Here is a 21,759-nt window from a genome sequence, read left to right as displayed (position 1 = left end):
TGCTCTAGCCTGCCCCATGTTAGTGTGAGTTTCAGTTAGAGAGCCCAGAAGCCAGTAGCAGGCTGCAGATCATGTTTAAAAGACCATGGGACTTTGCATAAGGGGAAAGGAGCTCACACAACAGCCTTCCCAGGGCTGCCAACAAGTATCTCCTGATTTTTTTTTTTTTAATAGAAAGAGATGTAAGGGCATAAGACTCCCCTGGCCCGTCTCCTCTGTCCAGAGCACACTCACTGGGGGACTGTCTGCAAGTCTAACACCGGCTGATGAATATTTTAACAGCAGTGGCTTCTTCCCATTGATAAAACCCTACGTATAAGTCTGAGCATGTTGGTGAAACGAGGGTGTGTACCAGAAAAACCTGCACTTCCCCGGGCTGCCTAATCCTCAGAGCACCCACCCCCCTAAAGTGGAGAGCGATGATCAGAACAGCACAAGCACCCAGCAGAACGGCAGACAGGATGTTAAAGGAGAATGAAAACATGGAGGCAAGGAAGCAGAGGCCAGGGTTGGTGTGCTGGGGCACTGCTATAAGCTCAGCGCCAGGACGCCGAGGCAGGAGAGGAGGGTCACAGCTTGGAGGTTAGTCCTTAAAAATACTTAGAAGGAGAGAGAGAGATTGAGAGAGATCCACCCAGTAGGGGCTGGAGGGTTGACTCTGTGATTATCTTGCACTGGAGGCTCTTCCAGAGGACCTGGGTTCAATCCCAAGCACCCCCAGAGCAGCTTACAGAGTGTTCCAGGGATGACATGCAAGTGGTATAGACACATGCAGACAAAACACACACACACACACACACAATATGTAATAAAAAATAAAAATGTTTCCCAGCTGGGTGGTGGTGGTGCACATCTTTAATCCTAGCTCTTGAGAAGTGGAGCCAGGTGGATTCCTGAGTTCGAGGCCAGCCTGGTCTACAGAACAAAATCCAGGGCAGCCAGGGCTGTACAGAGAAACCTTGTCTCCAAAACCCAAAACCAACAACATAAAAGATTTTTCCAAACAAACAAAATAGTGTAAGGAACATAGAGAGCCCTAGAAGAAACCTGTTCAAATCTCAAATCAAGGACCCTGTAAATATGCTCTCATGTGGGAACCAAAAGCTCTTATGCATAGAACCTGTCACTGGGCCTTAGACGGGTTACAGAGTGTTCCAGGGATGACATCCAAGTGGTACAGACACATGCAGCAAAAGACACACACACACATACACACACAAGCACACACACACACATACAATGTAATAAAAAATAAAAAAAAATTGTGTGATGAATGTCCATCTAGGAACAAAGCTGAGAGGGAGTTGACAAAGAAAGCTGAAGAGAAAGAAGTAGAGAGGGCAGAGACTGGAGCAATGAAGCCACTGGTCAAGAAAACCCAACAGCCACCAGAGATTGAAAAAGACAAAGAAAGGACACTCCTCCCATGCCCACCCCCACTTCTGCCCAGACCTCCATGTAAAAGACAGCAAAGTCAAAACCTTGATTTTATATTTGGGACTTCCTGTGGATCTCTACAGCTTTAAAAGAAAGGTATGACGGTTTGTTACAACATCCACAAGGAATTAACACAGCAGCACCTAAGAAGCTGCAGTCAGACAGCGAAGGATCTGACTTACAGAGCTACTCACGGGGCCGCACAGTAACACCACCAATTCAAATCCCGCTGGGCTCCAACGATGTACTTAGCCTCCCAACCCAGGGCCTAGAAGAGCCCATGGAGGACACACCAGGCCAGGAGGACCCATAGAGGTCATACCAATCCAGAAGGACCCATGGAAGGACACAGTGAGCCTAGGCAGCACTGATGAGACATGTACTAAAAAGCACAGACGCCTCAGTTGAGTTCACAAGATAACTAAAAGCTGGATAAAGGCCTTTATTTTGTGCCCATCTCCTTTACTGTGGGTCACTTGCTTGCCTGGCAAGGTCTGCGAGTTAATCACTCAAGCGCTGTCCCTTTTCAGGGTTAAGAGGTTGGAGATACATCACCATCCCTATTTCTTCTTGAGTTGCTTTGGATTATGAGAATGGGAGAACGTCAAGGAACAGTCCACCTCTCATTTGAGGGACACGATTCATGAGGGTGGGGCCATACCATGGAGCACCCAACTTGTCCTGTCAATCAAACTTGTCGTATGAAGCTCTTTGAATCCTCTTGCAAGACCAAAGCTATAACCGTGGAAACCACACCTAACCCGGATTATTTAACTATGCTTCCCTCTTGCCCCTTGCTCCTCTGTTTAAACCTAACTCCATGTCAGTGCTCCAATGATGGACCTGAGGGGTCACTGGACCAATGTGTCATATTGAACAAACCTGTTTTTCACAGTCCCTTGTCTCTGTAACTAGGGTCTTGGGACAGACGGCTGAGTCTTGCTTGCTGGGGCTGCCGGAGGGGAGGCAGGCTCTGACTCTAACTGTAGTTACACTAACACAAATATAGACCCTGGAGTGAGGTGACAGAGGCCGTGCTACTTCTGGGCTGAGCACAGAGCCCCTGCATAGCTGTGTCCTATCTTAGTCCTTCTCATGGCCCTGGATAACAATGAGATACTGACATACCGGAAGAGGTGAAGCCATGGGGGCCTGGTCCCAGACTCCGAATGTCTAAATAGCCTATAAGGCCAGAGTAGGGAAGAAGAAATGGATATTTTTGGGGGTGGGGGCAGGGGCCTCAAGAGCAGAATCAAGACGACAGGGCAACCACTGCCCAAAGACGATTTCTGGCTCAGCATAAGGATGGGCTTTCTAATAATGAGTCTGCAGAGAGTGGGATCACACTGTGGTGGCTGGGCGTGAGGGGAATTCCTGTGCCACACAAAGGATGTGCTTGACCGGCTCCCAGCTGGCAGGCCTTGAGGGTCTGTGACTGGTGGCTCAAATATCCTTTAAGTATGTGTGAATTTAGGTTTTTGGCATAAGACAAGGTGTCTTAGTCAGGGTTTCTATTCCTGCACAAACATCATGACCAAGAAACAAGTTGGGGAGGAAAGGGTTTATTCGGCTTACACTTCCATGCTGCTGTTCATCACCAAGGAAGTCAGGACTGGAACTCAAGCAGGTCGGGAAGCAGGATGCAGGGCTGATGCAGAGGCCATGGAGGGATGTTCCTTACTGGCTTGCTCAGCCTGCTCTCTTATAGAACCCAAGACTACCAGCCTAGAGATGGTCCGACCCACAAGGGGCCTTTCTCCCTTGATCACTAATTGAGAAAATGCCTTACAGCCGGATCTCATGGAGGCATTTCCTCAACTGAAGCTCCTTTCTCTGTGATAACTCCAGCTGTGTCAAGTTGACACAAACTAGCCAGTACACAAGGCATGTTCATACTTTTATTATTACCCAGCTTTTGTGAGAAACTAAGGCAGAAACCCCTCCAAAAATGAGCCTCTGAAAGGAACAACCAATTTCTTTCTACCCCACATACAAAACAAAACAAAAAACAAGCAAACAAACAAAAAACCGCGTCCTGATCCCAGAGAGGAAGAAGGTGAAACGAAGCTCCAGGCAGGCATGGCTTTCCCACCTGACCAGCAGCCAACAAACAGCACTCGCCCGGCACAGGGGCCAGAGAGCCTGGCACAGCCTGAGTTTGATGTTCTTTTCCCAGGAAAACCGGAGAAAGCAAACACTCAGTTATTTTAAGAGGAAATAAAACGCATCCCTCTTCTTTTTAATAATTGTTTTTTTTTTTCTTTTTGCATCTTTCTGAATTCTCCCTTCCTACTTCTAATCAGATCTGACCCTGTTTAGCGTTTAAGATGAGTTCATGTGCATTCAAGGTGGTTTGGCTACAGATTATTCTTCTGAATTCTCTATTTACAACTAAGAACGCAGCAAAGAAGTAACCTGGAAACAACATATTAATCTATAAATTGGCCGTGGGATGGGTGTTTCAGTGGGAGATGGGCTGTAGGGAAGATTAAGAGGCTGTAGCCCACACCTGGTCCATATTCTGGATTCTCTGGACAGGAAGTACAGCATTTCTCATCCACCTGCACATCTGTCTTCTCTTAAGTCAAAATCTCAGAGAAAGGAGCGCTGCGACATCCGGATGGATTCCTCTGAAGCTCCTTCCGTTCAGGATTTTGAAAATTTGCCATGTTGATCTTTTACAGGATCTGCTGGGTCCTCAGATCATTCCTCAAGAGAGGTCAAAAGAATACAAAATCTTAAGATTTTCTGCCACCACCTCTTGTCTAGCCTGTGAAGTGTGTGTGTGTGTGTGTGTGTGTGTGTGTGTTAAGCAGCAGTAAGGGTGTGCATCACTCAGCAGCTGGCTCAGGGAATGATTGGAAGCCTGAACCATCTTTAATCACTGCAAGTATCAGATGAGTCTGTGAAAACATCATGTCCCATCAGTGAAAATAACAGCTACTGCCTCACATCGACTGGCAAAGCACCAAACAGGGCTTCTCGCTGTCCCTCAGGCAGAGAGTTAATCTAAAAACAAAGCAAAACAAACGGTCCTGTTTGCAGAGCTGCAGAGAGGGATCCATACTCACCCAAACAAACGTAAGCTGCTGTTTCTGCTCCGTGAGCACGAGACTGCTCTGTATGCATTAGATTATAGCAACAATACAACAGCACGCAGATATCAAAACTGTGTGCCCTGGATGGCACTGAGCACACAGGCATAGATGATATTTGAAAGCTTACTGGATCAGACCTTTTGGTACAGTAAAGACTGCTTTTTCCGGGTGGGCATTCCGGTTCAGTGGGTAAAGGTGCTCGCTGGGAAAACTTCGTAATTCGAGTCCCCTCCCCAATAATCATTTTTTGAAAGCATGTTCTTTATAACATTATCGCCCAAAGCTCGAAGGTGCAAACACACACAGCGTGTGTTTATTTAAAATAGGTCACATTGAAAAGCTAAATTCAAAATGCCTCAAATTTGAGTCAGCATCAGCTCTTCACTGAATGAGGCCCTGATTTAGAGTGAGTTCAGCTGAGGACCACACACAGCCCGGATGCAGCGGCAAGTGTGCTTCTGGCTTCCTCATGCCACCTCTGATATCACTCTTGAGCAGAACTGTGGAAGTAGGCACTGTGGAAGGAGGGTGTGGTGAGTGGGGAGGAGCGGAGTGCCGCACCTGCCACCCCGGGGGTTCCTTCTGGCTTGTCTCTGTGCACAGGCAGCTACACACCCAGAAATCTTCCAAACAACTGCTTCTCCATGAGCAGCAGCAAGGGCAGTAGGCGATCAGGCGTTGATGAGCACCCTAGACTCAGCGATTAGAAAGACGGCTTCCTAGGGGAGGGAGGACTTGAGTTTGGTCTTCACCAAGAATAGGCAAGAGCTCTCAGGTTAGGCACATGCCAGCCAGAGATGAGATAAGAGGGCCAAAGCCTAGCTGGGGGGGGGGGGCTAAGAATGGAGAACGGGGGTGAAGGAGGAGGGTGTGTGTCATGTCTATGAGGCTGAGGACTCTCAACTTCCAACACAAGACCACATGAAGTCAATGAGAAAGGACAGGATGTGATGAGAGCCACGCTTTAGTAAGAAATGGCAGAAGCCTGACATTCAAGGTGAGCCTGCCAAGATGGGAGTTGGAGAGAGTTTGGGAGTTAAATGTCAGGGCATGGGGACAGGTGACCACAATAAAGAAGGAACAGTCAAAAGGACAAGGTCATAGGTGAATAGCCTCAATGTGCTAGATGACTATCCCCCTGCCCTCTGCTGTGGAGTCTCCAGCCTGGGACAAACGGGGAGTAAGGACCAGGACGCAGGGCCACTGATTTGGTATCAAGGTTGGTACGGCCAGGTACTCAGCCCCACCCAAGCTTTCTCTTCATATATCATGGTTCGAAACTAAGGGGCACCGAAACTAAGGGGCACGACTTTGCCCCTTCATTAGAAAGGGGAAGATATATAGGGAAGAGAGGAAGGTGACAGAGGGTGGGGCACTAAGAGAAAAGGAAGTGGGGAGCAAGAGAAAGGAAAGGCAGTGGAGGGAGAGAGGACAAGACATCCTGAGTGTCAACTGAGCGTGCCATTCTCCAAGCAGAGCAGCAGCAGCTTCGAGCGAGTGCTACAACCTGCTGATCCCTCTCCAAACTCCTGACATGGTTCTCCGTGGTTCTCTCCTGCAAACACGGAGAGCTTAAGCCAGAATGTGTCCAGTAACTACTGAGGGACTAGCATCTGTGCAGGCAGGCCCCCTCAGTCCTGAACACATTGAGACCCTCAGGCCTCAGGATTTGCTGTTCCTTCTACCTGAGATACTCCTTAGCGTCTTTTATTTGGAGTTTATCAATACAGGATTCTCAGAGTGAGCACTCTTTCATTTGTTTGTTGTTTTTCAAATTAGGGCGTATGGAGATGGCTCAGTGGTTAAGAGCACCTGCTACTCTTGCAGAGAACCCGAGTTCAATTCTCAGAATCCACATGGTGGCTCACGCCATTCATAACTCCAGTTCCAGGGGGACTCAATGCCCTCTTCTGACCTCTGAGGCCACCAGGCACACACATGATACACAGACAGACAGACAGACATGCAAGAAAAATGCTCATACACATAAAGTAAATCCAATACATTCATAATTTATCCTACTTGCATGTGTGTAAGTGCACTGTGCACACACGTGTGTACGCATGCACACATCACATGGACACACGTGTGTGAATGCATCGTGGCATGCACATGACAGTCAGAGACAACTTTTGGGAACCGGTTCTCTTGGGAACTGAACTAAGGTCATCAGTCTTGGCAGCGTGTGGCTTTACCTACGGAGCCACCTTCCCAGCCCCCTCTTCTATGTACCTTATATGTATCAACATCTAACTCTCACAACAACCTTATAATCCTCTAGTAAGCAAATAAAGAATTCCCCAGAAGATCAAATAACCTGGAGCTGCTGAGATGGGCCAGACTAAAAATGCCCCTTGCTACCAAGTCCTACAGCCTGAGTTCAAGTCCCAGAATCCACACAATGGAAGGAGAAAACTAACTCTCACAAGTTGTCTTGTCCTCTGACCTCCATATATGCACTCTGGCACATGTGCACATACATACATGCTTCACACACACACACTTTTTTAAAGTACTAGATAACCTAAAGGAAGAATACATAGAGGATAAGGGCTAATAAGCTAATCTAGGCAGTATGGCCCAAATCTGTACTCTCTTCCAGGAAGCTTCAACACAGCCCCTTTCCAAGCTCCTGTGGGGACCTAGACAAGTATCCCTAATGTCCCCACACTTCATCACCTTCTCTTATACTGCCCTGAGTATCTCCTTCCCAGCATAACCTGCAATTGCCTTATTTATGTATGTAGTTGTTTTCGTCTGTTTCTCTAGCCAGAATATAAACCTCAACAAGACAGAGACCTTGCTTGACTCTTGTATTCCTAGAATAACCCTCTGGCTCCCGGTAGCCATCCTGTGAATAACTGCTGAGTGCACAGGGAGGGAGTGCACAGAAGCTGTGTTGTGCTAAGCAGAGACATAAAGTGGTGAGTGCTATTTCTCACTGTTTGTCCTGTTCTTCTCTGACCACTGTGAACGTTCAGCATCCTACACAAAAGCAGAAGGGAGCCACGGCCCAGTTCCCAGTGTATATGGACAAAGTTGACATGTTTATAACTGGCTGTCAAATCCTTCTGCCTGGGTCCTTGAGCACACAGTGATAAGCTTGTGGGAGGCAGGGATCGAGGCTTCTGATTTAACCCATCTGCAACCTCCACCACGTTTAGTATTTACAGGACACTGGAAGCTGTTCATGTCCGTATCAGATTGGAGCCCCCTCCAGATAACAAGTGCCCATCTCTGGGACCAGGAGGTTCCCTGAGAATGAACATGCTGTCACAGCCCTGGTAGGAAGGTTCTAAGTCAAGGCAGAAACTAAGACAAAGACACCATTTTTATATTCCATGAGTGCACAGCAACACACCGAACTCGTTGTCCATGAACACACACTACAGAGGGATCCAATTCTGACCAAATGCCTATTATATACAAACACCACGCTAGACGCTTCTACCTAGGATCTATCTTGTGCGTTGACAGTTATCTTTAATTTCCTTTGATAAATGAGAAGAGTGAAACTCAGAGGACCCAAATCCCAAGCCAGCGGAGACCAAGGCACTTCTGCCTATCTTCTGCTCTCAGAGGGAACCCTGCAATAGTTTCTCTCATCTTTTTCCATGAGAACCAAGCACTAGATGATGAAGAGAGTCACGCTTGTGTTTGAATGCCTCTGGGGGCAGGGCCAAGTGAGCCTCCAATTCCAAGTGGCACTTGGGAAAGGCAAATGCAGGTATCACCACCCCACCCTGTCACAAAACTCCCTCTCCCCAGCCTTCTGACTTCCGAAAGCCTGAAACCGAAAACCAACATGTCTAGGAAGGAAATCAAACAAAAGTGCTTCCACGAGATGTCTCTCACTGGGGCGCACTAATTGCAGCACAAGATACTGGGCAGTGGGACAAATCTCACCTTCTTTCACACACGCTCAGGTATCTCGTTCTCAACTTCCCTCCGGCTACACCAGAATTCACCGATCCCCGTAGTCAAGACACATATTTTCTGAACTGTGGGCCTCTGCAGCCCCATGGACATGGACACGCAACACCCACCAGAGGACTCCTGATTTAGAGCGAGTCTCCATAACCAGAACTGTAAAACAGCTCAACCTCCCCTTAGACTGGAATTAAGCATCCACTAGCCTCCTTCAGGGCCCTACAACAGAGCATTATCTTCCTCCCTCAATTTTGAGAGGTTTTGGCAAAAAATAAATAAATAAATAACCACCTCACAAACAGAAACGTTTCCTGATCTGTAAGCCACTTTGAAAACAAATCATTATGTCGTTGAATATTTTATGACGGGCCAATGCACCGGAGTAAGCAAAGCGCGCTCTCACCAACCCTTGCCATGTCTATTTTGAGACTCCTAGAGCAAACCCCAAATGCTTCCTTTATTTTTTCCAAACACCAATTTGTAAGTGCTGGATAGATTCTTGATGGATTAATGGCTCCACCCAAACTGACCCTGCAAGGCAGAGCTCAGAGACTCCCCTTCAGTAGAGTTTATAGTAACCGACCTCAAAGAACACCTCACTACTTTCACCCTACCTTAGAGGCACCAAAACCAGCCTCAAAATGTGGACTTGCCCAAGGTCACACAGCCAGGATGGCCCTGGGACACCTAGCCCTTGCAGCTACTCTATTTCCTGAGGCCATTGCCACACCCATCCTTAAGCTCAGTCAAGGCTGCTGCGGGTTAGGGACGCGACCTGTCCCTCCCCACCAATACAGACTTCTGTGGGTCTTCAACATTCCTCTCCACTCCCCATGAGCTCTGGAGCTGACACACTCTCCGGGCACCCCTCCACTCAAAACAGAGCAATACAAGCGTGACGCTTCAGCCGATCGTCCCGGCGAACCGCTCAACCCACTCTGGTGCAGGTATGGCAGTGGAGACCGGACAGGCAGGGCTCATCTGAGGTCACTCAGAAAGTTGGCGCTGGCTGCGGCCGCACCTGAACCCAGGTCTGCCTCGCGGCTGGTCGCTCCTCCCACAACTACACCGTGCAGACCTCGGAAACTTAAGGCACACGGATCCCATGCACAGAGTTAACCGTTGCAGGTCCCAAGCAAGCTGGCGGCCACGCCACGGACGCCGAGAGAGGGGATACGAGGAGTGGTGCGGGTCACCCGGGAGCGCAGCGTGGAGGGCGGCGCGGAAGAAGCCAAGGAGCAGCTCCCAGAGACGCAGGCCTGGGCTGTGGGGACCCAGGTATCCCCAAAACTTTGCGGCGGCGCGGGGGACCTCGCCCTTACCTGAGGAGGAGGCGCCGCCCGCGTGCACGCGGAGCCGGCGGGAGCAGTAGCTGGGGCGCCCCGCCCAGCGGCGGCCACGGTAGCGGGCCGGGCTCGGGCAGCGGCTCGGCTTGGGCTCGGGCTCGGCTCCGGCTCCGCCTCCCGCGCCGCGGCTGCAGCCCGAGGGGGGGAGAGGCCGGGCCCGGCTGCGCCCGCGCCGTCTGGCGGCGGCAGGTGCTGAGGCTGCAGCTGCGGGGCCACCAGCTGCCGGCGCCGCGACCCCCGCCCCGGGGGAGGAGCCCCACGCACCGCCCACGCGGGCTCCTGAGGTCCTGGGCCGTCGCAGTGGGCGGTCCTGCTTCCACCCAGGCCCTGCCTCAGCTGGCCTTCCCCAACTCACCCGCCGGGGGATACGCGGCGTCCCCACGGGAACACTGAGGCTGGGAGGGGAAAGGGACACCCCAAGGTCACCCAGGCCAGCAGCCTAAGCTGGAACCCGGAATGACCCCCCTTCTAAGCTCTGGCTTCCCAGCTTTCTTACCCCGCGGTAGGAGACCGTGGAGAACACAGAGGATCTTTATACTTCCCTTGTCTCCCAGTCCTTGCCTCCCTAGTCTCTCCTGCTGAGGGCAGTGGAAGAGGGTGGGCTCACTTTAGGCACTGTTGCCCACTACCCCTGTCTCTGCCCTGAGTAGCCATAGTTCCCCAATCCTTCTATTCTGGGGGAGGGGACTCGGAAGATCTAGAAGCCTTAAACTACTGAGATACCCTGGGGCTCTGCACGCATGCCCCTTCTGATCCTCACCCCCACCCTACCCCCCAAGCCGAGTAACCCAGTTCCCATGTTACAATTCTACCACCTCTTTCCTCATGCAAGTCTCTTAAGATGGAATAGCTACACCTCCAGGCTTAAGCTGTGCTAGACACTGGAGAAGTGGCCTCCAGAAAAACCTGGTGTTGTTTCCTAGGACAGTCTAGCCGACTGAATAAAGTGCTGATTCGGTGCCGGTAGCACCATCCTGCCTACTGAAGGGGTGCCCTCTGAACAACAACTGGAGTTGGCCAACTGGAGTGTGGGAAAGCATTCCAGACAGAGGACCAGAACAAAGCTCTCAGGATATCGCAGCTTTCACTGAAACAGGAGCAGAAAGGGAGCTGAATTGAAGAGTTAGAGGAGGCCGTTCCTGGTCAGTATACCGTGCTATCCCTAGCTATCATGGGAAGAGGAGTTTTAAGGATAGAAGGTGGCAATCTTGTTGCCACCAGATTATCAAATTAGACCACTCTAGGAATCAAATGAGCACAGACAAATCCTTAATCCAGTGACAAGTGGGCAAAGCAACAGGTCAGCCCTTGGCCCGATGGAGATAGAAACTCCAGCACCCACCAGGTCCCTAGCCTCCAGTACTATGTACGACCCAAGGTTAGCACCACTGGGGGAAGTGGGAAGAAATGGAAGATACAGAAGCATGGTGGGTATAAAGTCAGCTTTAAGAAAATTAAATATATTTCGCAATAGCCTATGAACTGACGATTTACAGTAAAGTAAACTGAAAGACTGTACCATGGATGGAGATTATGTGCACAATCCAGATTAAACACCAACGGGGCACTTGTCACACAGGAAAATAAGAACCCAGCCCTGTTGTCAACAAGAACAAAAATTTCCCATCAGGTCAGATCCTGTCCCTCACAGTTTCCTAGCCATCGGCTTCAGAGGCCCTGCTCTGTGTGGGATGCCCCCCTGCGCCCTCATCCCTGACAGCCTGCTGCACTGTTTCTCCCTACATCTGCCGTCCTGGTGGGTCCCACAGTGCCAGGCACTCTTTGCCTGAAGGCTGTTTTCCTCCTTTCACCCTTGTGGAGCAATTCTTTTCCTTAATTTTATTAGAACATATTCAGTGTGCCAGGCTTCATGGATGCCATCAAGGACATCGTGTCCTCTGACCATATTCACTAGCCATCACTATCCCGATCTCCTTTCAGGTCTGTTCTTTTTCTCTTTGCCAATCATCTTGAATTCTCACGTGTACAGGATTTCTCCATATAGCTCTGGCTGTCCAGGAACTCACTTTGTAGACCAGGCTGGCCTCGAACTCAGAAATCCGCCTGCCTCTGCCTCCCGAGTGCTGGGATTAAAGGTGTGCGCCACCATGCCCGGCTAAGTGTACACTTTTTACACACAAGTATGGAATCTACCCTTTACATAAGAGAAGGCATTATTTGTCTTTCTGAGTCTGACTCCTATGGGCTGTGTGACTCAAGTCAGGTGGTTCTTCTGTGCTCCAAACCAGGACACACAAACACCTGCTGAATTCCCAAATGGTCCTACAGAGCCCCAGGCTCAAACTCACATCTTTCCCCTAAATTCTGTTTCTCCGTCTCTACTTATGGTGGTACCATCTTCCTAGAGTCATCAAACCAGGAAACCCAATAGCCAATTTACTCTTCCTGTACCTCACACGTAGTGGTCACTAAATCTAGTCCACACTGTCTCCTTAACATCCCTTACACTCAGTTGATAGCCTAATTTTAATGATTATTTGTGAGTGAGTGAGTATGTGTGTGTGTGTGCGTGCGTGCCCATGCATGGACATGCAGAGGCCTATGGAGCCCAGAAGCATCAGACCCCTGGAGGTGGAGTAACAGGCTATTTCAAGTCACCTGACATGGGTACTGGGAACTGAACTCAGTCCTCTGCAAGAGCAGTACATACTCTTAGCCACTGAGCTGGCTCTCTCCAGCTCAGTCTCTCGGCTTCTCACAAAGGCTATAGTAATACCTCTTGTCTCATCAATTTCTCCTTCCTCCTTCCAATGCTGTTACAGTCTCTAAACGCAAGTCAGGACTCCTGAAGATTCACCTGCTGATTAAGTCTTATGGCATCTCTCTACATAGTCTTGACTGTCCTGGAACTCACTCTGTAGACCAGGTTGGCCTTGAACTCAGAGACCCACCTGCCTCTGCCTCCCAAGTGCTGGGATTAAAGGTGTGTGTCACCACACCCGACAATTTATGCTCTCCTATGGCTGCAGTCCCATTTCTACTCACTGCACACTTGACCACCAAGTCAAGTATAATTTGGGAGAAAGTTCTAGAACCCCACTTCTGAGTTTCTTCCTCTAGAAAAGAAGCATAACAGCAATGCTTACAACCCACAGCGATCTAAATTCAGCTTTGGGACGGGGGTGGGGTGGGGTAGCCTGTTAGCCAGTGCTGTCAATTTTAACCGCTTATAATCGTGTGGCTTGCTCTGTTTACAGAGAAGGAATCTGATAGTCCAATGAGTAAGTACCTTACTTACGATTAAAGCAGCTGCTCTGACATTCATACAGGATTCAGAATTTCTCATAACCAAAGACTTTACACAAGTGCTTTCCTCCCTGTAGGAGGCCTCCTTAGTTCCCCACTGGATAGACAAACTCTTCATCTTTAGCTTAAGGCTTTCCTCAAGCCCCCTAGTCTCCCTCTGCACATCTGGTACACTTGTACATCCGTCAGACTTGGTCACATGTGTGTGGTTTGATAACAAGTCTGTCTTATTGAGACCTCTTGAAAAAGGTAATGCCTTATTAGGTTTTGTGTTTTCAGTATGCCATAAGTGTTTTTGAGTGAATGAATAACTCAGCAAATATTATAAACATACATATACACACATATATACATAGATATAGATATCATATAGATATACATAGTCCTCAAGGCTTGACCCTAAGAGCTGTCATTTCAGTATCAATCCCTCCCAGCATCCTCCTCTGTCACCGAGAAGAGTCATTTCTGATGAGAGGACAGCATTGGATAATGCTGTATTCTCCCAGAATGAGACAGCAAGACTGATATTTGCCTGTGCCTTGCCCCTATCGGATGCCGTGCCTTTTTTAGTGACACCATGTAATAACCCATAATGAGACTCCGTGTTGCATCCTAATGAGACTTCCTGACTAAAACATCTGAGGCTTTAATTTATTTCCTTTAAGTACCATTTCAACTCAAAGTTTGCTCTCTCTGTAGTGGTGAGGGTTCCATTTGTCATCAGCTAAGTGCCCATACCTTCCCTTTATCTCTATTAATCTTCTTTGCATTCAAATACTCCTAAGAGTGGACTTACTAGTGAGCATTTCTATACAATTGCCTTCTTAGAATGCCCAGCTCTTCCTGACTGCACATCTATTGTTCCCAAAATAGAACCGTTTACTGCTTCACATTTCAGCTTTACTGTCTGCAGAGACTTAGGATGAGGAGTACCCTTCATAATGACCACATTTCATAGGGTTTTAAAAAAAAAAAACCCACGACCCCGCCATTCTGTATGAAGTAGTGTTTTGTTTAATTTGTGTGGCAGAATGTAAGTATACCGGCAATGTTAAATACCTTCCCATCAAAATAATGAGAAGCAGGATAGGTGGAAGGAACCACAGTGGCTTGAAGTAGGACCAAAAGAGAGGTGTGTCATAGTAGTAGTCTTCTATTTGCATACATCCACTCATGCTTGGAGGCTCAGCACAACGACATAGAGTCCAGTGATCTTCTAGGTCTCTTTCAGATCTGCAGAGTGAGCTTCCTTAGTGGGTTTCCAAGCTGGCATTCATTCACTCCTCCAGCCTTGCTGAGTGCCCGTCATGTACTTAAGCCCTTTGAAGTGGATAATTTTAATATAGAGACACACTTGATGAGGAATACGGTAGTTTGGCTACTACTCAAACTTTTCTTAATGAAGAACTATAATAAAGGCCGGTGCATCAAAGAACTAAGACCCATGAACTATTAAGAGTATTGCAGGAGACCATTAGAAGAGAGAGCGGGCTCTCAAGTGGTCAGAGTAGAGCACAGCTGTATTTGCACTCTCGAGGCCGAGGGAGCAGGATCCTCGGTTCTAGGCCAGCCTGGGCTACATAGCAAGATTAAGTGGCAACAAGCAAAAGAAACACCTGTGTATGAGATCTACACCAGAGCTCTACGCCCTGGCCTGGCTCTCCCTTCCTTGCCATGCAGCAAGCCACTGCTCTGAGTCACAGCTTTTCCTCCATAAAAAGAAAGAAAGGTATCCGATGACAGCGCAGCCCCTGGGAACCCTCTGTTGACTGATTCTTTGAGATTAAGGGAGCCAGAGTAAATGCTATCTAGTCACAAAGAGAGGTGCTCGCAACGAACGAGCTGGTTGTCATGAAGACTGCGTGATGGCCTGAGGAGAGGAATTATTGCTCTACAGGGAGAGATGCTGGTGTTAAAAACAACAGCTCTTACTCCCCAGATTCTAGAATGAAGACATAGACATCCCTGCTCCCTTCTCGAGAATGAATCATCTAGTCATAATATCCGGGGAACAGAGACGGACCGGAAAGTCCATGTTATAGCTTGAATGGGAAGGGTCCCCCACGGGCTCCTGTTCTGAATGCTGATTTCCCCCTGATGGTGCTTGCTGTCTGAGGGAACCAAGGAACCTTTAGAAAGTGGGTCCCTCAGGGTGGCCTTTGGATGCTGTAGGCTGGCTCCTGGTTCCAACATGCTCTCTGCTTTCTGATTCACTGAGATATGAACAGCTGTCCTCTACCACACACTGCTACAACCATATTGTTCTCCAAGCAGTGAGCCAGGCCACCATGGGCTGAATCTTAAGAAACCATGAGTTAAAACCAACATTTCCTTCCTTAGATTGATTCTGTCAGGCATTTAGGTCATAGTGATACAAAAGTAATTACTCTACTATCTTTTGGGGTTTGGTTTGGTTTGGTTTGGTTTTGTCTTCCAAGATAGGTTTTCTCTGTGTATCCCTGCCTATTCTGGAAGTAGCTGTATAGATCAGGCTGGCTTCAAATTCAGAGATCCACTTGCCTCTGCCTCCCAGTGCTGGAATTAAAGGTGTGTGCTGCCTGCCGTACCTGCCCACTATGTCCTTCTTAACAGACTGTTCGGTCTTCTGTACTGTCCAAGCCTCCCTAATAACCTACTGTAGGCACTCACAAAAGACAACCCCCTTCTGTCTTCTTTTTGTTAGCAGGTCTGGAGCACACATTTCCTTTCTGGATTGCTTCCTTAGCACTCACACAAGCCTACTTATATTTCTCCCCTTGATGTTTCCTGCTAACACTGGAATTCTAATCGATTTATTGCTAATGCAATGGACTAAATAACTCCAAACCAGAGGGAGACATCGGGACATTTGCAAAGAGCTGAGAATAATTCGCACAACTTGAGAAAATATTCAAGGTCTTTATGGCTTTCACCAGATGCGTTTCGATTCCATTCCTTTGGTCATAGATTCTTCAGTGTTGAGTGTGAAGGAATGGGTTCAGCATTTCCTACGCTGTCTCTTTTAAACTCAGTAAGATTCCCTTTACTCTCCTTGTTCAGTGCTTGGGAGACCAGCTCCCAGGAAAGTGTGCCCTAGAGATTGTGGCTACTCTCTTGTGTTCCTAATGGGATCTTGCCCACTACCCATAGTCCCTTTTCTACAGGGAATTCTGCTCTGTGGTGGCTAATCCACACCACCGGCTTCCTCCCTGTAAACCCCAGTGACAGACGCTGCCACCTCCCAGCATTACATTCTTCTATTTATTTATTTAATTTATATTTATATTTATTTTTTGGTTTTTCGAGACAGGGTTTCTCTGTATAGCCCTGGCTGTCCTGGAACTCACTTTGTAGACCAGGCTGGCCTCGAACTCAGAAATCCACCTGCCTCTGCCTCCCGAGTGCTGGGATTAAAGGCATGCGCCACCACGTCCAGCTCCCAGCATTACATTCTTAACCACTTGTGCCTCCCAAGGGACTGTATTGTTAACACCCCAAGACAGAGGGGTCCTCTCCTGACACCCTCTCCTTACATTCTCTCACCAGCTCCTTGAGTTATGCAGGACAAGTACCTGGATCCCCATCTTACAGATGAAAGTAAGCTTAAGATCAGAGAGGTCAAATGTCTGCATGAAGTTGCAGGGCTTGGTATGGGATTCAAATCCAAGTTTTTGTGGGTAATAGCATTCTATCTTCTGCAGGAAAAAGATGACTGCAGCCAAATCTCATTATGGAGACATTTCTTGGGTCACCTTAGGATGACATTCTCTTCAGATAGGAGCTTGCTTCTTACAGCTGAGCTCACTGCTGAGGTGACTAGAGGACACAGGATACTAGAACCTGTAGCTGAGAACTACAGCAGATCTCTGGGAGGTGCACCCAGGGAGACAATCACCATAGGATCACAGAATGTGCTACTCTGCCATAATGTATAACATTGTTTGATTTATGGTCCAAGACCCTAAGAGATGGCTGTGGTAGTTTGAATGAGAATGGCACCCAAAGGCTCATATATTTGAATGTTTGTTCCCCTGTGGTGGAACTATTTGGGAAGGATTAGGAGGAGGTGTGGCCTTGTTGGAGAAGGTATGTCACTAGAGGTAGGCTTTGAGCTTTGAGGTTTCAAAAGCCCATGATGCCATTCCCCAATGAACTGTCTCTGTTCATGCTTGTGGATCTAGATGAGAGCTCTCAGCTACTGCTCTAGCACCATTCCTCCCTGCCTGATGCACTACTCCCCACCGTGACAGTCATAGACTTTAACTCTATGTGACCATGAGCCCCAAATTAAGTGCTTCCTTTTATACATTGCCTTGGTCACGGTGTTTTATTCTAGCAGTAGACAAGTAAGATGGTGGACGACCTCACTAGTAAGGCAGCAGTGAGAGCTGTCAATCTTAGAGCAACCCAAGGCCCATCCCATCCCAAATGAGATGGACTATTAACAAGGAAAGAGAAATAGTTTTGCCCTCTTTTGAGCAAGCATCACAATTCTACTGAGACCTGCCTCTCAAGAAGGAAATGTTCCAGTTGGGCCAAACATTTTCCAGAGCCACTACCAACTCACACAGCATCTTTATGTATCCAGGGGCTGACTCAGTAGTTAAGAGTTCTTGCTGCTCTTCTAGAGGACCTGAGTTTGCTTCAGGCACCTACAATGAGTAGCTCACAATCACTTGTATTTCCAGCTCCATGGGATCCAATCCCTTCTTCTGGCCTCCATAGACCTTTAAAGACACCCACAACCACAGTTGGTATACACACACACACACACACACAGGTACACATATACACATGAATGGGGGGGAGGGAGTCATTCACTATCAGATGCCTTTGTGAAAGTAAGCTAAGGTCTCGTTCCTTTGGGTCAATGTTGCTCCACACCAGGGCACCCAGCTTAACAAGTAGCCTTTAGCCCCTGCTTATCCTCGTGGCCAGGTGCCTTTCTGAAGCAGAGAGTGCAGCAGGCTCACTGCAAGGTATGGATAGGAGGAGGAGTCAAGGCAGATCAGAGGTCACTGAGGGAGGTAAGCCCTTGATGGGGTAACATCAAGCTGTGTAACCAGGAAGGCAATAGCCAGGACCATGTGGAGATAGATATTCTGTCTAAAGAAGAGAGAACACCTTGGTGCCCTTTTGCTCTTGAGATGGTGCCCCGTACAGCCCTTTTGTTCTTGAGATGGTGCCCCGTACAGCCCAAGCTAGCCTGGAACTTCCTCTATAATCGAGGCTCACACTGAATTTGGGTGATTTTCCTGCTTCTGCCTCTCAAGAGCTGGGATTATAGACAGGCATCACCATGGCTGGCAAAAGAATGCATTAATTTTTTTTTTTAAGAGACTCAAGTAGAGGGCTGGCGAGATGGCTCAGTGGTTAAGAGCATGGACCGCTCTTTCAAAGGTCCTGAGTTCAATTCCCAGCAACCACATGGTGGCTCACAACCATCTGTAATGGAATCTGATGCTTTCCTCTTGTGTGTATGAAGACAGTGACACTGTACTCATAAAAATAAATAAATCTTTTACAAAAAATAAAAAGAGACTCAAGTAGAGATGGAAAAGAAATGATCAGAGTAAGGGTTCTGGGGAATGAACTTGAGTTCTCTGCAAGAGCAGCAGATAACTAACTGCTGAGCTATCTATCTTTCCAGCCCCTAACAGGTCATTTGTAAATATAAACATTCCATCCATTCATGGTGACACAGATCTATAATTCAAATACTCAGGACGCCAAGGTAATAGGATCGTTAGTTGGTGTTCAATTTGATCCACAAAAAAAGAAAGAAAGAAAGGGACTGGAGGGAGGGAGGGAGGGAGAGAGAGTTGGGGAAGGAAAGGAAAGGAAAGGAAAGGAAAGGAAAGGAAAGGAAAGGAAAGGAAAGGAAAGGAAAGGAAAGGAAAGGAAAGGAAAGAAGAACTCACCACTTCAAACGTGGAAGTGAAAATCAGAGTAAACACCACTGGAGACTGATGCAGTGATCTGCAAGGAGGGCGGAGGAGTGCCCCATGGTGCTGGGCAAGGCACAAAGACAAGGCAAGAGCAAACACTAACAATTGCTGTAGCCAGAAGATCCGCTAATGATGAGAGTCTCAAATGGAGCAAAACTAAGAAGGACACAGAGCTGTCGCAAATAAATAGATAGATAGATAGATAGATAGATAGATAGATAGATAGATAGATAGATAAATCAAAGAAGACTGTAAGCACTTAAGAAGCTCAAGTTACCAAATAAAAATTCACCAATTCAAAAAAAAAAAAAACCACTTATTTGCTGTGTTGTATTAATTGAAAAACACAACCCTGGAGTGTCTAGTCCCAGATAAAATACGATACCCTTTTCCTTGTAAATACAGATAAAATCTCTACGTGTGATCTATACACAGCACATGGAGATCCTGAATACTACAGAGAGCAAACTCGCAAAGGCCTTCAGGACTCAAGGTGAGAAGACACACAGTATTTCCTAAGCAGTCCAGATGAAGCACCAAAGAAACCAAACAGGAAGTACAAGAGAAAGAGACACACAGAGACTGAGAGACAGAAAGACAGGTCCTGATCTCTGTAGCCAAAGAGATAGGAGAGGAAGCCTAACCGGACAGAATGGCTGCTGACGATACCTCCATTCCAGCCAAGTACTGTGGGAAAAGTGGCCCACAACCCTCCGCCGTCAGGTGTTTTCTAAGCAATTTGTATTATTTCACTTAATAACCCCAAGGATTATATGAAATTAGCATTTCCCTTTATTTAATCTTTGTTTTTATTTTATGTATGTGTTCTGTGTACCTGTTCATGAGGGCATAGACACAGATGTGTATGGCCTCTCGTGTTCATGGAGGCCAGGGGACAATGCTGGGTTTCTCCTTCCTTCCTTCCTTCCTTCCTTCCTTCCTCTTCCTCTCATCCTCCTCCTCCTCTTCCTCCTCCTCTTTCTTTACGTGAGTTTTTGATACGGAATCTCATTCTGTATCTATAGCTGTCCTGAAACTCACTATATAGACCAGGGTGATCTCAAATGCAAAGAGATTTGCCTGTCTCTGCTTCTTGAGTACTTGGCTTAAAGAGGTGGCCACTATACCCTGCCCATTCACCGTCTTTCTTTCTCTTTCTTTCTCTCTCTCTCTCTCTTTCTCTCTCTCTCTCTCTCNTCTTTCTCTCTCTCTCTCTCTTTCTCTCTCTCTCTCTCTCCCTCCCTCCCTCCCTCCCTCCCTCCCTTCCTTCCTTCCTTCCTTCCCCCTTTTTTTTTTTTTTTTTTTTTTTTTTTAAGAGACAGGGTCTCACTATGTAGTCCAAACTAGCCTGAAACTCACTATGTAGACCAGACTGGCCTCAAACTCATAGAAATCCACCTGCTTCTGCCTCTGATGTTGGGATTAAAAGCGTGTCTCTGGGAGTTTGCCCATGCTCCAGAAACATATGGACAACACAAATTAGGCTTGGTATATATTTTTTCTTCTTTTTGGGGGGAGAAGGTCACACAGGTTGGGGCTGGACATGGGAAGAATGGGACATGCATGCAATTTGGGTTTATTATATTTAACTCTAAAGTTATCAATAAAAATGCTATTTAAAAAAAAAAAAGCATGTGGGCTGGAGAGAGGACTCAGTGGTTAAGAGCACTGATTGCTCTCCTGAAGGTTCTGGGTTCAAATCCCAGCAACCACATGGTGGCTCACAACCATCTATAATGGGGATTCAATGCCCTCTTCTGGTGTGTCTGAAGACAGTGACAGTGTACTCACATACATACATATAATAAATAAATGCACTTCCAGGTTCTATTAAAAAAAAAAAAAAGCATGCACCACCACATTCAGTTCATTCACTTTGTTTGTTTGTTTGTTTGTTTGTTTGTTTTGAGGCTGAGGCTGGGTCTCTGACCTAACCTGGAGCTCACTGAAGCAGCAAGGTTCGGGGACCAATGAGCTCTCTGAAACTCTTTATCTGAAACTCCCTTATCCCCTTCTCCCACTCTGGGGTTACAGATCTGAGCCACCACATCTGGCTTTTCCCATGGGTCCTGGGAATCCAAACTCTGGACCTGATGCTTGGTGAGCAGGTGCCTTACCAACTGAGCCATCTCTCCATCTTACAGATGTGGCTAATGCCAGTATCACCAAAGCCACTCAACTAGTAAGCTCCTCTGGCTATCCACTGGAGGATACCACAGAACAAATCCAGGGACCCATCTAAGGGGAGGGCAGAGGTGCACCTTCTAGGCAGAGGGCAGACAGCCTCTTGGAGCCCTATTGGTGGACAGGAGGAAACCCCAGCTGTGTGGTGTGTATTTCCAATATGCTATTAGTTATCACGAAACTACAACAAACAGGCATTGTGGTGTCTAGCTTGCAGATGAAGAGACTCAGCACAATTAAGCAATTTAATCAAGATCACCCAGCCAGCAGGCAATTGGGGTCACAATTTAAACTGGTTCTCACATGGCACCCTGATAGATCAACAGGCTTGGATGGCCTTGGAGAGTATTCCAACAGTATTGTCTCTGTCATATTAGCTGCCCTGTAGTGACCCAGAAAGCAAGACCTTTAAGAAGAGGTTGGAGAAATGACTCAGTGGTTAAGAGCACGTACACTGCTCTTCCAGAAGACTGGAGGTTTGTTCCCAGCATCCATGTCACAGGGCTCACAAGCACCTGTAACTCTAGCTCCGGGGGCTCTGACGTGCACATGTAATCACATAAATAAAAA

At 47.6% G+C, this 21,759-nt stretch overlaps 1 protein-coding gene across 2 annotated transcripts in view; it reads right to left on the bottom strand.

The window, feature by feature from the left end:
- The window catches only part of Frmpd1 (FERM and PDZ domain containing 1), a 118,696-nt gene that overhangs the window by 94,562 nt on the left and 2,375 nt on the right, over nucleotides 1–21,759 (bottom strand). Inside the window, exon 1 of one of the 2 annotated variants that reach the window (XM_021160346.1) lies at nucleotides 9,788–9,839. The exons of the other annotated variant lie outside the window; for it this stretch is intronic. The gene's annotated coding sequence lies outside the window, so the exon portion shown is untranslated. Of the gene's footprint in view, nucleotides 1–9,787; nucleotides 9,840–21,759 lie in introns of those variants that run through there. 2 annotated transcript variants of the gene reach the window in all.

Source organism: Mus caroli, chromosome 4 (genome assembly GCF_900094665.2).
Source record: "Mus caroli chromosome 4, CAROLI_EIJ_v1.1, whole genome shotgun sequence".
Taxonomy (NCBI): domain Eukaryota; kingdom Metazoa; phylum Chordata; class Mammalia; order Rodentia; family Muridae; genus Mus; species Mus caroli.
The sequence above is the reverse complement of the archived record's forward strand: the minus strand, read 5'-3'. Positions and strand labels throughout refer to the sequence as shown.